This window comes from Pipistrellus kuhlii, unplaced genomic scaffold (assembly GCF_014108245.1).
Source record: "Pipistrellus kuhlii isolate mPipKuh1 unplaced genomic scaffold, mPipKuh1.p scaffold_m20_p_7, whole genome shotgun sequence".
Taxonomy (NCBI): domain Eukaryota; kingdom Metazoa; phylum Chordata; class Mammalia; order Chiroptera; family Vespertilionidae; genus Pipistrellus; species Pipistrellus kuhlii.
This window is the reverse complement of record NW_023425573.1, coordinates 67767884-67787035: the sequence shown is the minus strand read 5'-3', so window position 1 is coordinate 67787035 and position 19152 is coordinate 67767884. Positions and strand designations below refer to the sequence as shown.

General features: G+C 43.0%; 1 protein-coding gene across 1 annotated transcript in view; it reads right to left on the bottom strand.

The window, feature by feature from the left end:
* Nucleotides 1-19152, bottom strand: part of TMEM163 (transmembrane protein 163) — a 195525-nt gene that overhangs the window by 112896 nt on the left and 63477 nt on the right. The gene's annotated exons all lie outside the window — the stretch shown is intronic.

The following is a 19152-nucleotide window of genomic DNA, read 5'->3' as shown; positions in this document are numbered from 1 at the left end:
CTGCAAATTGTAAGAATTTCTTCTTTTCATGGCAGCATAGTATTCTATTGTGTAGATGGACCATAGTTTTCTGATCCAGGCATCTGCTGACGGGCACCTAGGCTGTTTCCAAATCTTAGCTATTGTAAATTGTGCTGTCTTACATCCAAGCAAGCATTCTTAATCTCCCAAAATGTGTGCATATCTGTAGATACATTTGTAATATTCCTCAAAACATGTATCTTAATAACAGTGTCTTCTTGGGAATGAGACCACAGGAAGAAAAGGTAACGACTTTTACTTTCAACTTTCATATGGATTGTGTTTCTGGTGTAGAAGCACATATTAATGCTATAACAACTTTTGCAGGTTATCAGACCTGCCGTATCATATGCCCAGTTTTCATAGATACAGCGGGGGACTGCTTTTGGTCTTTCTGTTTGGGTCTTGCACACTTCTGTTTTATTTTAATGTCCTCAACTTTAAGCTTCATTGTAATTCTGATTATGCCATTCCTTCTTCATCAATCTCTATTTAGGTTATTTTTGCATACTTATTTTTCTAAATAAACTTCAGCATTATTCTATCAAGTTCACCAATTAAATTCCACTAGTGTATTAAGTAGAGTTGTTTGCATGGGTTTCACACGGGAGTACGGCCTCATTTATAAAGAGAATACCAACCTAGAATTTGTGATTTGGCTAGCTCAAAGTAAATGCAGGCTGTTTGTGAAGAAAGTGTTTGATGGACAAACTAATTGGTGTTGACGGAGCATTCCAGCTGGACGTATAAACTAATGACTACCGCTACATCTAAACACCTATGGTCTACTTTCCTAATTAGTGACGATGCTGCATTATACATCACTATAAGTGTTCACAGGCCTTTGTCAGTAGCAACTCAATTCATTCATGCAACATACGTACTACACACGTACTACAGGACTCTTCAAGGCACTTGATTGAGTAACACTCCAGGGTTAACTTCTGTTGCTTAGTAGTTGTGTAATCTTAGGCAAGTTACCTAACCTCCCTGATCCTCAATTTTCTCATCGATAAAATGAGAGCAATAATTATGCACCTTTGGTAATTACTATGAAATGAAACAACACACGACAGTTTCTAGGACATAGAATGTGCCTGAGAAATGGAAAGTACCTTTACTCCTAATGTCTGTGCCGCACGCCAGCCTATTTCAAAGTAGTAGCAAATTTCCTGCCCCCCCCCAAACATTTTTTCATTAAAAACCCACTAAATAATACTCCTTTTATGTTGAGCATTTTCAAAATCAGTCATGTCTCATGTATGAATTTCCTTTCATAAGTCCCGCATCTCCCATGGAGCAATATGCAGAGGACAAGAGGCGCAGGAGAAAAACACCTGATACTGGGAGTGAAAGACAGGCAGGAACACGTACCCTCGATAAGGGCACAGCCAACAAAGCCATCTCTCCACTCCATTGTGCTCCTGGAGAGTCAGATGCCGATCCCAAAGGCGCAGGAAGAAATAAAGACACTTCTGAGGGACCGCGCAAGGGTCTGACAGCCAGGCCCCCGCCCCCCACCCACCCCACCCGTGCCCAGGTTTAGTTAGCTTTCACGACGTCGCCATGGAAACCCTCTGCCAGAAGACACACTACCTCCAGTCTGTGAAGCAGGCAGCCTGTGCTCCTCAGCCCTGTGAAATAGCCAGGATGCCTTTTGAAACCAGTTTTTTGAATCGTGTTCTGTATGGAGATGTGGAAGGAGAAGAGGGGGGGTTCTGGCTGTTAATCTGTGGCTCAGCAGATTAAACAAACAACAACAACAAAAAAACACCACACACACACACACACACACACACACACACACACACACACACATGGCTGAGCTGAGAGAGACTGTGCTAATGACAGAAGTAAAACATTTTGACAGCCTCACTCAGCTAAGTGTCAAACATGTAAGAAGGTTTGGTTTGAAAAGGAAAATCGGCAACTAAGTATAAATAAGAGCCTACAAGGAATGGATGACAGGCAGCCCGAGCCTCTGCAAGAAGGAAAGGGACCTCCAATGAGAGGAGAAAGCAGGCCTGGGGCAGGGTCACCGGACCTTTGCCAGGCGGGCTAGAGATGGACACGGCGGGCCCTGGAAGTCTCAGCGGACCTTCCCAGGCCGCTGAGAAGGGGCAGGAGTAAACACGGCTGGTCAGCTTCTTGCTGCAAGGCTTATACACACCTTTGGTCCTCAACCAAACACTAAAGAAGACAGTTTGTAAAAGTGAGGGCAGGCCAGGAAGGACACACAGCAGAGAGCACGGAGCACACAGCATGGAGCACATAGCACTTAAGCCAATCCCTGTGAGGCCACTTCCCAGCTTCCACAGAACTGCCCCCTGCCCACGAGTAGAAAAACCCAGAAACACAGGTAACCTGGACATCTGGGTCAGCTTTCTCTCACAGACCACCTCCCCATGCTCTTAACCTGAAAGTAGAAAGGGGCGCATGTCTTTCTCTCTAAATTGCAAAGTGCCCTGTTCTGCAGCCTCTCTCTCATTCAGAGGCCTTGAAGGCAGAGAGATGCCTCAAAGTGGGAAGAGAGCATTTCAGTCCTGGCAGGGGAATCAAACCCACAGGTGCTCCTTGACTTACAGCAGGATCATGTCCCAACAAAACTATGGAAAACTGAAAATATAAGTCAAGAATGCCTTTCATACACCTAACCTACCGAACATCGTAGCTTAGTCTAGCCCCATGGTCAGCAAAATGCGGCTCTTGAGCCATATGCAGCTCTTTGGCCCCTTGAGTGTGGCTCTTCCACAAAATACCATGGCCTGGGCGAGTCTATTTTGTAGAAGTGGTGTTAGGAAAAGTTTAAGTTTAAAAAATTTGGCTCTCAAAAGAAAACTCAATTGTTGTACTGTTGATATTTAGCTCTGTTGACTAATGAGTTTGCCAACCACTAGCCTAGCCTACCTTGAACGTGCTTAGAACACTCACATTAGCCTGCAGCTGGGCAACACCATCTAACAGCAAACACACTGCAGAACATCAGTCATTTCCCCTCGCAATCATGTGCCTGACGGGCTCCCAGCATCAAAGAGTGTATTGTACAGCATTCCGCTAGCCCGGGAAAAGATCAAAATTCAACATTTGAAGCTCGGTTTCTACTGAATGCTTCTGCACCATCATAAAGCCAAAAGATTGTTAAGTGGAACCACTGTACGTGCGGGGCTGCCTGTGCCATGATACTGCACACAGCAAAAGATGGTTTTAACCTCTACCTGGCAACAAAAGGAATCCTAATATAGGACAATCACTTTCTAAGTCACCAGTGAAAGGGACACGCAGCAGGAAAATATAGGGAAAATGTGTCGTTCCCGATTTATTTCTCCTAAGCCAACAAAGGGAGGCGTTTGCAGTCCTTGCACAGGCCTGTCTGATGATGGGCTAAAGCACCAAGTGGCCAGCACTCCTAGAGCCGCCCTAGGATCTATTCTCCCCGATCCCTTGCCTTGAGACGTCCAGTTCTGATAGGTCAGCAATATGCCAGTTGAGGCTGCCTGATTCCCAGCCTCCCTTGCGACCACAGGTGGCCACAGGAACCAGAGCCAGCCAATGAGATGTGCGCTGAGCAAGCTCTGACCTCTCCCCCTCTTCTTGCTGCCAGGCATCCTGGATGCGTCCTGGCAGTAAAACACTAGCCTCGGAGCCTGACAGTGAAACTCTCATCCCGCTAAGGATGAAGAAGCAAAAGCTGGAGGGCCGGCCCCTGACAGGGTGGAGAGGGCCTTCCTCTGGCTCCACGTGAGAATCATCAAGCTCCCGTTCCGCTAAGTCCTGCCCAGGTTTCCTGTCACCTGCGGCTACATGTCACCCTGCACTGTAGGATTTCAGTCAGAGACTGCGTTCTCTCTCATCATCCGTTAATAGCACTGCAGTAGAGATCTGTGAGAATGTCAAACCATCTAATACGTTAATAAGTAAATACTTTCACATCTCTGATATACTTCAGTTATTTTATGTGTTTGCTAATTACTGAAATTACACCAGTTTCGTACTGAGTGTTTAGAGCTTGGTTCTGAGTCATTCCAAAACTGATTCTTCATAAATTAAATTATGCTTCCTCTTCTCATCCCTGGCAGCAATCAAAAGCTCCCCTGTGGAGAGCAAGGTGGAGGCAGGAAAGAAGCAAGAGTAAATGGCCTTGTTTTCCCAGATTGCTCCACATCCTTGGGAAAGAGCACTCCTCAGGGCCTGCAGTGGGCACGGGGCACAGACTGGGTCATTAGCCTCCTAAGGAACCAGTGTTGTGCCTGCAGCACCCTGCCTTTGTATGCTGGACCGGCCTGCTGCCTCCACGCCAGCATTATAACTTTGGTTGGCTCTGGTGCTTTAGCAAGACACTCCCCAAACTGTAAGCTACTGCTGTGCAGATACATTCACTGGTCCTAAGAAATGGCAAGTATTCCCCCTTCTTACAGCCCAGGCACCGCCATCATGAGGCTTCATGAACTGCCCCCAACAACACCTGTAAATGTGGTGCTTAGGGGACTAAGAGGGAAAAGAAGGTTTTGTTTTAAATCCCCCAGTTATTTAAAGCCCATGTTCAAGCTGCTTACACATCCGGGACTTCCATTTCTTTTGAACATCCACCTTATAATGTCCTTCCAATGGTCTAATCCTATATAATAAAAGCTTAACATGCTAAGTGTCTGGTCATCCAGTTGGCTGTTCAACCAATCAAAGTATAATATGCTAACGATATGCTAAGGCAGCTCAACTGTTCACTATGACTACCAGGGAGCAGACAGTTGACTGGTTGACCAGTCGTTATCACATGCATTGACCACCAGCGGGAAGATGCTCTGACCAATAGGTGAGCTTGCTGCTGGGGTCCAGCTGATCAGGACTGAGCGAGATGAGCTGGACATGCCCTGGAGCCCTCCTGTGGCTGGCCAACCCCCCACATCCCTCCCAGGCCCCAGTCGTGCACTGGTGGGGTCCCTGGGCCTGGCTGTGCCCTCTGGAAATCCTGGGCCCCTTGGGGGATGGGGGAATGTTGGAGAGCCAGTTTCGGCCCAATCCCACAGGCCAAGTCTAGGGACCCCACTGGTGCACGAATTGTGCACCAGGCCTCTAATAATAGGATAAAAACCTGCAAACTACTAAACTAGCATGATGAAGGCAGATATAATTTTAAATTGCACACAGTATAAGCGTTAATAATGTTAATTATTTGCTTAACCACTAAGGAAATCAAAACAAATTTGCATCTCAGAACGCCTCTTGGAAAAACAAGTCTCCCAGTAAATCAAACTATAATTAAAATATCAGGTTTATAATACCTATGGAATTAATTAAAATAAAATCTTGAGCCATAGTCTGCTTGAGTTCCTCAGCACCACTGACATGTCATGGGAACTGTCCTGAGCAAGAAGGGAGCTTAGCAGCTTCCTTGGGGAGTGTGACCCCACACGTCTCCAGACATCGCCAATCTTCCCTGGGGGTCAACCCCACCCCACCCCCACCAGCAGGGTCTGCTGCTACACCTGCAAAGGGTCTTTATCCACATCTGCTTTACAGATGAGAAAACTGAAGCCCAGAAAGGCCATGAGCTCGACACCAAGAGCTGATTGAGTGGCCAAGACAGGGAGCACGCCATGGCAGCCACTCCTCGGTCCTTTGTTTGATCACACTGAATTGCTATGTGTTGGGACTTTGGCTGAAGACACGATATTTTAACTTAAAATAAACGTTACCACAGGCATGTTTAAAGAGCTAAACATCATTAACCAGCAGTACTTTAGAAATACGAGAATGAGAAGCCTGTACAGTTCATGGCCAACCATATGACTTTTCTCTGTACTCCCATTAGACTAATTCACCAACCGTGCATCAACCATGGATTAGCACCTGTTTCATTCATTATGCACAGAAGAGTTCCTGCTTGGGTCCATGGGCCACAGTAAGACAAGCCCGCCAGGCACCACGCACAGGTGAGGCGCCAAGTTCCACAAGAAAGGGCGCCTCAAAGTAATGTGGAGGCTCGAAAGGGAGAAAGTTCACTTTAGCTTGGAAATCCAAGAAGCCACAGAGAAAACAGGCTTTGCAAGACGGGAAAGGGTTCTGGGAAGAAGAAATAGCGTGGAGGTGGAAATAAAGGACTTCTGAATCGCCTTTCTGCCTGGAAGTTGGAGGAAATACAATAGGCTAGCGAGAAAAATGGAAGGTCATACAAAGGCAGGCTCTGTATGTCTCGCTGGACATTTGTTTTTAATTTGTTAGTCAATGAGGCATCACTGAGCTTCTAAGCATACGTGATGTAAGTGATGCGGCACTTCTGAGAAATTATATCCCCATAACCGCATAAGTACAATAAATTAAAGAAGGCATGGACTGCCATGCCATCACCGATGTGTCGAGAAGGCTTCTATGGCACAGTGTGACCCAGAGGCTGTCTGTTTGTCACTCCCAGAATGGAGCACTACACACTGCCAGGAAGAGGCCATTACCTGTGTGAGTGAAAGATACGGAGCAGGCTGCCCTGGGGTGGAAGTGGCAGGAAAGGGACACACTGGGGCAGACGCACAGGTGGATGCAGACATGGGTGGATGGCAGGTGAGAAAAGAGGATAAAGAGAAGCATGATAGTAATGACTGAAAGAACCCTTAGGTCTGGAAAGAACTGATACTAGGGGAGAAAAAGAGTTTGAGATCTGACAGAAGTCCAATGAGACGTTGGAATGACAGCACTGAGGCTTTGGGGAAGATCATGAGCATGATTTAGTTCACAGAGAAAAACAAGCACGGATCTGGAGACTTCTGCATAAAGTTGGTTCTTCAAACTCTCACCCTAGGTAAGGTCCCTGCAGGAGAGGGGTGAGAGAGAAAAGTCTTAAAGAATGCCTAAATTTCCTGTTGTCACTTTATATCTTGTTGAGCAGCTTTAATAAGTGGCTTTTTGTTTAGGATTTTTTTTTTTTTCCAGAACTTAAATGTGTTACTCTCAAACTTTGGACCAATGCAACATAAAAAAAAAAAAAAAAAAAAAAGTCCTAAACAATTTATACTAAATTTTTTTCAAGGTAAAATGTTATTACCATAGAGAGGGTTTTGTGTTTTATTTTTAAGAAATTATATTTCATGTTTTAATGTACTTAACTATGTTTTTTATAGAAATTGAATAAATGAAATATTGATAAATTCATCTCTTAAAAAACACATACATTTAAGATGTAAAAGTAGGAGATAAGAAAAGGGAAAAGGCTGTGAAGGAATTTCTAACTCTAGTGAAAGAAGGAGGAGATCCAAGCAAGGGCAGAAGAAGCTCAGAGGCGCCTGAAGGATAAGTACGGAGGCAGGAACACAGCCTGCGGAGCCTCAGGCTGGCTCTGGTCCCGGGAGGCAGCACAGAGGCCAGGAGGTCCGAGGCTGCTCTTCAGAGTCAGACAGACTTTGTTCCGTTCCAGGCGTTGGTACTTATCAGTTATGAGACCTGGGGCAGGTTCCTAAACCACCCTGGGCCTCCTTGTCCTTGTTAATGTAAGGATAATGCCATCCGCACATACGCACTATGGGAGGTCAAGCATGTAACACCCTTCACCTTGCCTGGTCCTTGATCAATAGCAACAGCTCTTCAACGTCCCCTCCCCCATCAACACTGCGAAGGGCTATGACTCGGTCCTCCACACCTGGAGCCAGGTTTCTCAGCGCTTCCCTCCAGCTGGGGGGATTTGCTGAGTGGCTGGACATCTAACATGAACACAACAGAAGAACCATTCTTAGGGGGTGCGGGCAGGGGTGGGTTGAGGGAGAGGGGTGACAATGTAACACAATACTGCAGGGACCTTCAAAGGATTCTAAAAAGTGCTAGATGGCATTTTAGGATTTGAGGGCCACATGGTCTTTGTCACAGCTACTCAGCCCTACTCTTGCCTGTGATGGCAACTGGAGACAATTAGTACATGGATGCGTGTGGCTGTGTCCCAATAAAGCTTTATTTACAGATACAGGCAGTGGTTGGCCTCTTGGCCATGGGGTGCTGACCCCTGCAACAAAAGGTGAAGTGAGGCAAATGTTCTTAAACCTCTAACTCTAGCTATGAAGTTTAGAGAAGGTAATGGTGATATGAGAAACATATTGAGAGGAGTAAGATCCAATTTTACGGAATCCCAGCCAGCAGAACCTGAAGTATAACAACTGCCTTCAAGTGGTCAAAGTTTAATTACTCATTTCTTTAAAAAATATATTGTTTGATTGATTTCAGAGAGGAAATGAGAGATAGAAACATCAATGATGAGAGAAAAACACTGACCGGCTGCCTCCTGCACACCCCCTATTGGGGATCAAGCCTAAAAAACTGGCCATATACTCTGACCTGGGAATGGAACATTGACTTCCTTCCTGGTTCATAGGTCGACGCTTAACCACAGAGCCACACTGTCTGCATAATGTTTCATTATTCTCAGAGAAGGGGAGGGAGGAGGACAAAGAGATTGGCTGAAAAACATGGAAAATAAGTTAAAAACACCAATGTGAAAACATTTAAGAGCATCCACCTCCATTGCTAATTGAGAGAATTTCAGTCTGATCCCTTGCTAAGCCTCCTGGGCTGATCTGTGGAAATGGAAACACTGTGACCTTATTTCCCAGCGACAGGGACTTGGACGCAATGCTCAGTGGATAAGGGAGACTAACGCTCATCACTGCAGAAGTCCTGGGAAATAGCCTCCCGAAGCACAGGGGATAAAAGAACTAATGATTCTAGTCTTATCAGTAAGTCATTCAAGTCCTTAGCAGGGGAGATAAAGTGAGATAAAGAGGCAGTAGTCTTCAGTAGAGAGAAATGTGGAAGCTTGGGGCTTCAGAGAGCAGAGGGTGAGGGCTGCAGCCAGGAGTGAGGAGAGAGGAAGATCTCAGCCTGGAAGAGTGGGCAGGATCTTGAGAAGCAAAGATGAGGAGAGGGTGTTCCAGGTGGAAAGACCACGTGAGCCTCGGCAAACACTCAGGTCAGCAAGCAGAGGCTTCTAAAGGCGTAAAGGACACCTGGTTGATATTCAGAGGGAAGAGGGCAGAATGGTGCCGGTTGTTAAAATCCTCCAAACCACCCTAGCTGATTCGGCTCAGGAGATAGACTGTCAGCTGCAGACAGAAGGGTCCTGGGTTCAATTCCGCTCAAAACCACTTATCTCAGTTGCAGGCTCCTCCCCGGCAAGAGCCCTGGCTGGGGCTCGTGCCAAAGGCAACCAGTCAATGTGTTTCTTTCACATCGATATTCCTGTCTGTCTTGCCTCTCTCTTCCTCTCTCTAAAAATCAATGGAAAATCTCCTGAGGTAAGGACTAAAAAAAATCTCCCAAACCTCAGAGGCTATAAGAGGGCAAACTCCCTGCTTAGGCCAGTCTGCTTCCACCCCCCTGGCCACCCCGGCCACCCCCGCCCGCTCTCCCAGAGCAACTCCCCACAGGTCTGCCATCCAGTAACTGCAGTGAGGGCGGTGTGCAGCGGCTTCCAGGCCTTGGTCCAGCACTAAGTCCAGGGCCTGTTCTGTTGGGCTGAGTTTGCACCAAACCAGACCAAGAGTCACCTTTCCGCCCTGGGCTCAGGCCAGCTAAGGAAGACTGTGCGATGGAAAGGAATAAAAATGAGGCTGGAAACACCCACGGCGCCAAACCTAAGGACACTTTAATAGAAAGCTGGTTCAGAAACCTTGACTTACTTAAAAAGAGCTTGCAAGGTTGTGTTAATTTATTTATGAAGTGTTCTTTAGGAAACATGTGATACAAACACATGGTTAAAAATAAACTGGATAGCCCTGACCAGCATGCTTCAGTGGTTAGAGTGCACTGAGGCTCATGGCTTCCAATCCAGGTCAAGGGCACAGACCTGGGTTACAAGTCCAAACCCAGCACCCGTCAGGGCACATGAGGAAGGCAGTCAATGGATGTCTCTCTCTCACATCCATGTTTCTCTTCCTCTTTCCCCCTTCCTCTCTCCCTTTCACTATCTGAAAATCAATGAAAAAATACTCAAGTGAGAATTAACCAAATAAATAAGTAAATAAATAAGCTGTACAAAAACAGTGATAAATAATTTTCCACAAATATTTTATAATTATTTAATAGTGTATATAAACACATTCTGATTTTTTTCATCACAAACAGAAATACATTAACTATACTACATATACTATTGGTTCCTTGGTCTTTTCTTCAACTTACCAATGTACTTTTGAGTTTGTTTCCATTAGTAAATAGATATCTGCCTCATTATTATTAATAACCACAGAACATTCTATTTATTATAAGGCTCCACCTTAATTTATGTAAACAGTGCTCTATTGATGGGCACAGACGTCATTACCCACTTATGGGTGACAATGTGATACACACACTGACAGCAAACTCTGCTGTGTGTCTGTCTTTGCATAGACACGTCTATGATAACTTGCAAGGTGAATCCTAGTAGAAGTGGAAAAGCTGAAGCAAAAAGTGTGCACCATTGAAGGTTCCTGAGTGAGCAGGAGAGGCAAGAAAACAAAGGGGGGAGCCCTGGCCAGTGTGGTCCATGGTTAGAGCGCTGTCCTGTGCACTGAAGGTGATTCCGTTTTAATGAACTAATTATTAATAACAGGAAAGGAGCAAAGGGAAGGCCAGACATTAGAGACATGTTCTCTCCAAAACAGTGGGGGAGGGCACCAACAATGGAACGGCAGACTCATGCTCAGTCAAGTTAGGATGACATAGCAAAGGTCCTTGCCTGTCAATCACACCTGGGGACAGCCAGCCAGAATGGGCGTGGCCACTGCCAGAGTGTGAACATTTGGGCATATATAATCTGTTATGCAAAGATGTTTTCTGTCTTGGGGCACTTGTTGTTCAGTGCACACTCTCTCGGCTCTCCTGCATTCACCCCATGGCCTATGGCCATGCAGATCCCACATGCAATGGACCAATGGACTGCTGAGGGGAGCACAAGCTACACTAGCCTGATGCTGGCCTGGACCTGGCTGCAACATGGAAACTGTGAACACAGGCTCTGAGTTTAGCTCTACTGCAGCTACACTTCTTTGACTGGACTAAGGGGAATGGGCTTTGGAAACTCAGGGGTGTAACTGCTCAGAAATAGAGCTTTCTCCTTCACCTCATCCTCTGGTGGGGGCCTCCAGAAATGCTTATTCCAGCGGAATCCCAAGAACCCACTCTCATCAGCAACCAGGGAAGGTGAGGCATGCTCCCCCTGATAACAAAGGGTCCTGGGTTCGATTCCGGTCAGGGCACATACCCAGTTGCGAGTTAAACATACGTGAGGCAACCGATGGATGTTTCTCTCATATCGTATTTCTCTCTCCCTCCCTCTGCCTTCCTCTCTCTCTAGAATCAATAAAAAACATATTCCTCTGGTGAGAATTCTTTTAAAAAAGAAAACAAAGAGGCCAGATGACTGGAGACATCTGTGAGTCAAGGTAGGCAGCAATCTGGACAGAGGAGTGTAAAGGATTAAAGGAAGGGATGTGGAGAAAGGCCACTTACGAGGCTCACTGATGTGCAGGTGAGAGGACCTGATTGGGGACAGGGAAGAAGGAGAGGAGGCGTTTCCAGACCAATGCGGGTGAAGCTGCAGAGGGGGAATTAACTGAATTAACAACTGATGATATGCAGATATGACCAACGGGGGGGGGGGGGGGGGGGGAGGAGGCAGGTAGGATAGTAAGGAAAGGAGATGGGTGTCAAAGGCTCACATAGCGTTCCGAAGCCTGAGGTACCAGGACAGGTGCCAAACAAAACCCTCAGCACGGGGTGCGCTGACTTGAATGGGAATTCCATGCTGCACATGGTGATGTTGAGGTGTTTACAACCAGTTAATTTTACTAACTGTTGCTGGAAAGAGGTTCAGGAGAGAAAACAGGGATTTAGGCACCAAACAGAGATTTGATACCAAACAGAAGTGGATGGTAACAAACCGGGCCCCCCAGGAAGAGAAGAGTGCAGAGCACAAGTGCCAGCTCTCTGGAATCACCAACATTTAGGGAGTCAGGAGGCCATGGGTCAGAGGGCAGAGGGGAAAGCATGATGATGTATCCTGGGAGCCAGGGGAGGGGCAAGCCAAGGTAGAAAGCAGCCTGGAGGGAGAGGTGAGCTCACAGCAAGGAGAAAGGGCATCTGGCTGTCTGCCCCACAGTCTTCCAACACAGCTGGAAAAATGCCAAGGAAGGGAAGGAAGCAATGTTGGCGCTGCTACAGCCAAGTGGGCACTAACCCACATGGACACGGGGGCTTAAGAAAAACAGTAAAATGGGAGTAGACTTTTCTGAGGACAGAAAGGGCAGTTCAGAGTTCATAAGTCAAAGAGAAGGCTTAGATAAAAGGAGGAAAAACCTGGGGGAAAAAGACAGAGGAGGTAACTGACAGCAAAGTCTCAGGACTGGGCCCCAGATGCCTCCTTATCATGATCATATTCTGATCATCTGAAAACCAGCCCACTGTCACAGTGTTTAGACTCTGCAATGGTTTCTTTTATTTGCACTTTCTGGTTCCAACTCCAATTTCCCATTTTCTGTTGGCCTTTTGCTCCCAGGGCAGATGCTGCGAGCTACTAAGTCTCCAGTGGTGGTTCTGCAGTAAGAGAAGCTTCTAAGGCTCACAGCAAAATGTCAGCGACACAAGCTGCCGTCTAAATGTGCTGCGCTTGTGTGTAATCGTGTCCGTGGAGGACTCTTTTGTCTAGTTATAGCAAACCGTCTGCTAAGTCAGAAGTAAAGGTCTGGGAAATGCCACAGAAACAAGCAGCAGTGCAAAGATGGCACTCTCTCTTCCCAAGGCTCAGGGTGTCAGATGCTTTCCAAGCCACTGTTGGAAACCAAATGGAAATTATTTCTTTCGGAATATGTCTCCCAGGAAAGGAAGATGTTAATGTCTCTTTGGCTGATGCCTTTGCTGTCAGGTCTGTAAGATCATTAAATTCAGCATGTTACTCTTTCGAATATTAAATCATCTTCTTTCTTCACTCACAGACAGAGTGCAGGCAATTCAATTTTTCCTTAAAAGAACTAGTTTTCCCAGGTTGTCGTTTTATTCAAGACTGCTTTTCTTCACTGCTACTGCTATTGACTAGTAAATACCATTCTGATTTTCAAAGTATCAGCTTGGTATAACCGTTACTAAAACTGAAGGCAGTTAAGATGGGACATGGAATGCAAAATCAAAAGATAAAATTCTAAATAGTCCCAGAGGTAGAAAAAAAGAAAGATGAACCACAACACCTAGCAGATGAAGGAAATTAAAGGGGAAGAAGAAAAAAGAAAGAAAGAAAATGGGTAAAATTTCAAAACAGAAAAGAAGTATACTATTTCTTTTCAATAGAGCAACATACTGGTGTAGACCAGAGGTGGGGGCCTTTTCTCTACAGGGGCCATCTGGCTATTTATAACATCATCCACCAACCATACAACATTATCAACTTAAATATTATCAATTCAAACATTTAATTAATTCACCCCTAATGCCCTGGCAGGGCCAGACCAAATTATTTTATAGGCCTTATATGGCCCTGGACCAGACATTCCCCACCCCTGGATTCGAGAAAAGCAAGATGAGGAAATAGAAAATCCCCTAGAAAAGTCAAGCACAATGGCATTGGCAGAGAAGAGCTGTAACCATCACTGAATTATCTCCAGGCCTTAGTGGAGGCCAGGAAACTGCCAGCACTTGTTAGTTGGGCAGTTCCATGTGGACTGAGGAAATGCTTCAAGTCTGAGCGCGCCCCCGCCCATGGGGACGGACACGTCCCTCACTCTGAGCGGGTGACTCCTGGTTTGAGACAATCTCAGAAGAGGAAGCACAGCTCAGGTCATTCAAAAAAGGTTGCAATCAGGTTCAGCCAAGCTCCATTCCAACATACTTTCACCCAACACGCAGCTTCAGGCCACACAAAACTTAAATACAATACCCATTGTCTTCAAATTGCAGTTTTTGAAAAAGCCTCATTTAAGACTGGAAGAGTATCAAGAGAAATCAGCTTCACTTTATTAAACCAAAGAATAGTCTAAACAGAATTTTCCATGCTGAGCACACAAATGTACAAACATACGACAACCAGGAAAAAGAATGATATACAGCATTCTTTAGAAAATTTGTGAAGGATGCAGTCAGAAAGAAAACATATCTAGGAAAACAAAAGGAAATTGTCCCTGAGTGCAGATGCTCACTATTAATCAAAACTGATATAGGCCATTCAAGTAAACAATGGTACAGAACATAAAGTGCAGAAATAGGCCACACATATACAGTCATATGATTCTCAACAAAGGTGCCAAGGTATTTCAAGGACAAAAAGAAAATCATCTTAACAAATTTTCTAGAATAGTGAATATTCAATTGAAAGAAAATATGGACTTTTACTGCTACCACACATTATACACAAAAATTAACTTGCAAAAGTTTTGGCATAAACATAAAAGCTACTATAAAACTTCTAGATTGAATAGGGAACATCAGCCCTCAGGTCATACGAGACCTAAGAAATAATTTGGTCTGGCCCTGCCAAGCCTTTAGGGATGAGTTAATTGAATATTTGACCAAGTATAGCTGGCTATTTTTTAAGTTGATAATTTTGTATGGCTTGCAAGTGATGTTATAAACATCCAAATGGCCTCTGGTAGGAAAAAGGTTTCCCACCCCTGTTCTAAATGAATATATGAGAAAATATCTTTATAAACTAAGGGTAGGCAAAGATTTCTTAATAGAACACAGAAAGCAGTATCATTTTAAAAATTGAGAAGTTAATCTTAAAAACTTTTGCTCAGATAAAGATATGTTCAAGAAAACAAAAAGGCAAGCATCAACCCTGGCTGGGTGGCTCAGTTGGTTGGAGTGTCATCCCATGTTCCAAAAAGGCTGCAGTTTGATTCCCAGTGAGGGCACATACCTAGGTTGTGGGTTTGAACCCCATTTGGGCATGTATGGGAGGCAATCAATAAATGTCTCTCTCTCTCTCTTATTTCCTTTCTCTCTCTAAAATCATTAAACATATTCTAGGGTGAGGATTATACAGCAAAGAAAGTCAAGCAGCAGACTGAAGAAGAAAACATACACAATACATATATCTGACAACAGAACCACTAATTTACACACATACACACATCACACACACATACACATGCGCACACACACACACATACACATACACACACACACAGTTGAAAACACAATAGTTAAATTGATATGGACTACTAGAAATGTTCAAATAACCAAAAAAGGGCAGGGAAGAAGACACATAGGAACAAAAAGCAGAGGGAACAAATAAAACAATATACTGGTATGCTTAGAGTAAAATATATCAATAATTACATTAAATGTAAATGGTCTAAACACACCAATTAAGAACAGAGATCTTCAGAATTGAATTTTTAAAATAATCCAATTATGTGCTATCTATAAAAAACTCACTTCAAATATGATTATACCAATGGGTGGGTTAAAAGTAAGAGGTCAAAGAGATATATTACATAGATATGAATCAAAGACAAACTAGAATAAATATATTAATATTAGACCATTAGATTTCAGAGCAAAGACAACTACCAAGGATAAAAATGGACATTATGTAATGGTGAATGGGATCAATTCATCAAGAAAATAGAATATCCTAAAAGCACATGTACCTAACAGCAGACATTCAAAACACATGAAAAAAAAAACTGAAAGGAACAATAGATAAATCTACAAGTACAGTTGAAGACTTCAATACTAGTCTCTTAGTAACAATGAAACTAGTAAGAAAATCAGCAAGAAAGTAGAAATGAACACTAGCATCCAATAGGAACTAAATGACATTACTAGAATACTCAATCTCACAACAGTAGAATGAATACATAATTGTTTCAAATTCACACAGAACATTCACCAAAATAGACTATATCATGAATCATAAATAAAATATTAACAATAAAAAAATAATTGAAATAATACAAAGTATATCCTCTGACCACATGGGATTAAATTAAAAATCAGTAGAAAGGGATGACAAGAAAAATCTTTAAATATTTGAATTTAAGTAGTACAATTTTAAGTAATATATGGCTTAAAGAGGATGCTTCAAAAGAAATTATAAAATATTTAACTGGGGAAAAATTAAAACACAGCATATCAAAATGTATGGGATGCAAACAAAGCAGTGCTTCAAAGAACATTTAATCACTAAAGTTAAACACACTCTTGCCACATGACGCAGCAATCTTGTGCCTAAGTATTTACCTTTGAGCAAACTACAGTCCTCAGGCAAAATTCAACCAGGCTCATTCGTTTATATATTATTTTTGGGTGCTTTCTGCTATAATAGAGTTGAATTGCAACAGACTGTTGGCCTGCAAAGTATTTACTATCTGGTCCTTTACAGGAAAAGCTTGCCAACATCTATCCTAGAGAAGAAAAAAACTTAGATTAACACAAAACCTGTACCCAATGCTTGTAGCAGCTCTATTCATAATCACAAAAACTGGAACCAACCCAAACGTCTGTCCTTTGACAGGTGGGTGCATAAACAAACCACAGTACATCCCTACAATGCTATACCACTCAACAATAAAAAGGAACAAACTATGGACACACACAATAATTTAGATAAAGGCTGAGTGAAAGAACCCAGTCTCAAAAGATTTCATATGGCACACTTCTATTGTATGACACCCTCACAAAGACAAAATAGTGACCAAAAAATAGATGGGTGGTTGCCATGGTTTATATGGGGCAGATAGGTACAAAGGAACGCTTTGGGTAACTATGTATGAAACTATACTGTATCCTACTTACAGTGGTGGTTACACATGTGTTAAAAGTACTGCCTCCACCAAAAATCAAAGCCCATTTTATTCTGTTCATTTAGAAAGTATAGTTTTAAGAAGCTAAGCTTTGCTTCTAATATGAACAAAGATATTTATTAACTTCTAGTATCTGAAAATTAATATGCATAACAGAGTCTTAATGTGAAAACATACGGTACAGCTTTTGTTGTTGACACTTGTTTTCAGCTTCAATCCTTACTCTGCCCTCAATTCAGTGAATAGCTTGGGCCAATAGGAGTCGAGAAACTAGAACCTACTGTGGTTGGATTTATGATGGAACCACATAAAAACTGTCCCAGGAGATCCCAGGGTGATTCATATTCATACACAATTCATCTCACAACTGATATCCTAGACTTGTAGGGCTGCTGGGGGCAAATCAGCTCAAGTCCTCTCCCAACTTGAGTCCTTTTTTCACTTTCTCAGATTGTTCTGTCAGCAATGACGAAAGCACAGTAGTACAAGGTTCCAGCTCCAGAAGAAATAGAAAGAGGCTCGGTGGGTCTGAAAAAGCAGACCTGACATTAGTCAATTGTATGTTCTTGACAAGTCTTCAACCTCTTCAGGCCTCAATGTCTCATTCACAAAGGAAGGCCCCAAATCCTTTACATGCCCTTCCAGCTCAAACTGAGTTCATGCTGCTATCATCCAGGAACCTCGGAACCTCATTTATTAAACATTAAAAAGAGAGTGGGTAAAGCAGCATTTGTGCCCAAAAGCAAGTCATAAAGGAATATTTGTGGCCTTTTTATGAAGATTAAACAGGAAAACCTTTCATTTCCCCCACATCCCTCACCTCTCAAAAGGGAAGTCTAATGGTCTCTGAATGCCCTAGCAACCTCTAAAATCCCCTACGAGGATTCTCCTCAACAATTCCTGAGCACTTGCGTGCAGTGGGAATTCCATTTTGACCCTCAATTTGTCCACATTGTACATTAGTCAGTCTATTTCAATGTGCATTATGCTGGTGATAGACGAGGTCTCTGACAGAAATGATAGAGAAATTTATATTCTCTGAACCCCACAGATACTAAGAAAATAGCAACAGATCAAAAACAGCACCAACCACCAGTTTTGAGTGCTTAGAAAACCTAGCTGATGAGTAGAGAAGACGTATATTAAGGATATAAAAAAAGAACCACTGTCCAGCTGGCAGCAATAAAAGTTATTGTATTTACATTTCTCTTTGAGTTGCATGCTCAAAGATGGAAAATGAAACACAACCACAGAAATTTATAACTAGTCAATCTGTAAAGCATTGTTGCTTTCGGTTACAATAGTTCTTTCCGAAACAGGTAGCATGATTCATCGTGCTAAAAGCATGCTTCCTGCCAGCAGTATTACATTGTAATATTTCTTATGTCCTTTAGCCTTTGCTAATACAGGACATAAATGATTCACTTCAACCAGAAGTGAACACCTCCTCAGGGTATTTTACTACAGTTAATGGTTTATGGCAAAAGAGTTCCATGGTGCAGAAGAATCATTTCAACTGCTAAGAAATAATCACATATATCCATTTATTTGTAGTGGGACAAAATGAAATACACAAAAGAACGAAAAGTCAGAACTCTGGAGATAATTCTCTGACCTATGATTTAGCAAAAGAAAATGTTAATGGATTTGAATCTATCAAAGTAAAAAAGAAAAAGTTGTGCAACAAAATAATAGGCAAAAAGGTTGAAAAAATATTTACATGAAATATAACAAAGTATGATATCTATAATACATAAAATTCTCAAACTCATGAAAATATCAAAGCATAAAGAAATGAATGAGCAAAACAAAAGGAAATAAACACTTGAAATGTTCAGTCTCAACTAATAAAAGCTGAGGGATCCTCATGCTCATTCGGACACAAACACTCACACCCCCATCCAGCCTCCTCATGCCCCAATACTCAGGACCAATACCAGTGACAAAACACCCTCATTTTGTCACTGGTATTGAAAATGTTTACAAACAATAGTGCAGTGGAACCCATTAAAGCATTCTCTGTGGTAGTGAAACTGAAATTTAGAAACAAAACAATTGGTTCATGTTTAGCTACGTTATTGGAGGAAAGATGTCAATCTTAAATAATAAATGAAACAGAAACATGGATATTTACAATAATTAAAAACTTATAAGTACCCTGACCAATGTGGCTCTACAGACCATACCCCAAAAGGTCACAGGTTTGATTCCCGGTCAGGGCAGATGCTGGGGTCACAGGCTTGATCTCAGGTAGGAGTCATGCAAGACTGAATGGCAATTGATGTTTCACTCTCACATCAATGTTTCTCTCTCTCCCTTCCTCTAAAAATCAATTTAAACATCTTAAAAAAAAAAAAAAAAAAAAAAAAAAAAAAAAACCTAA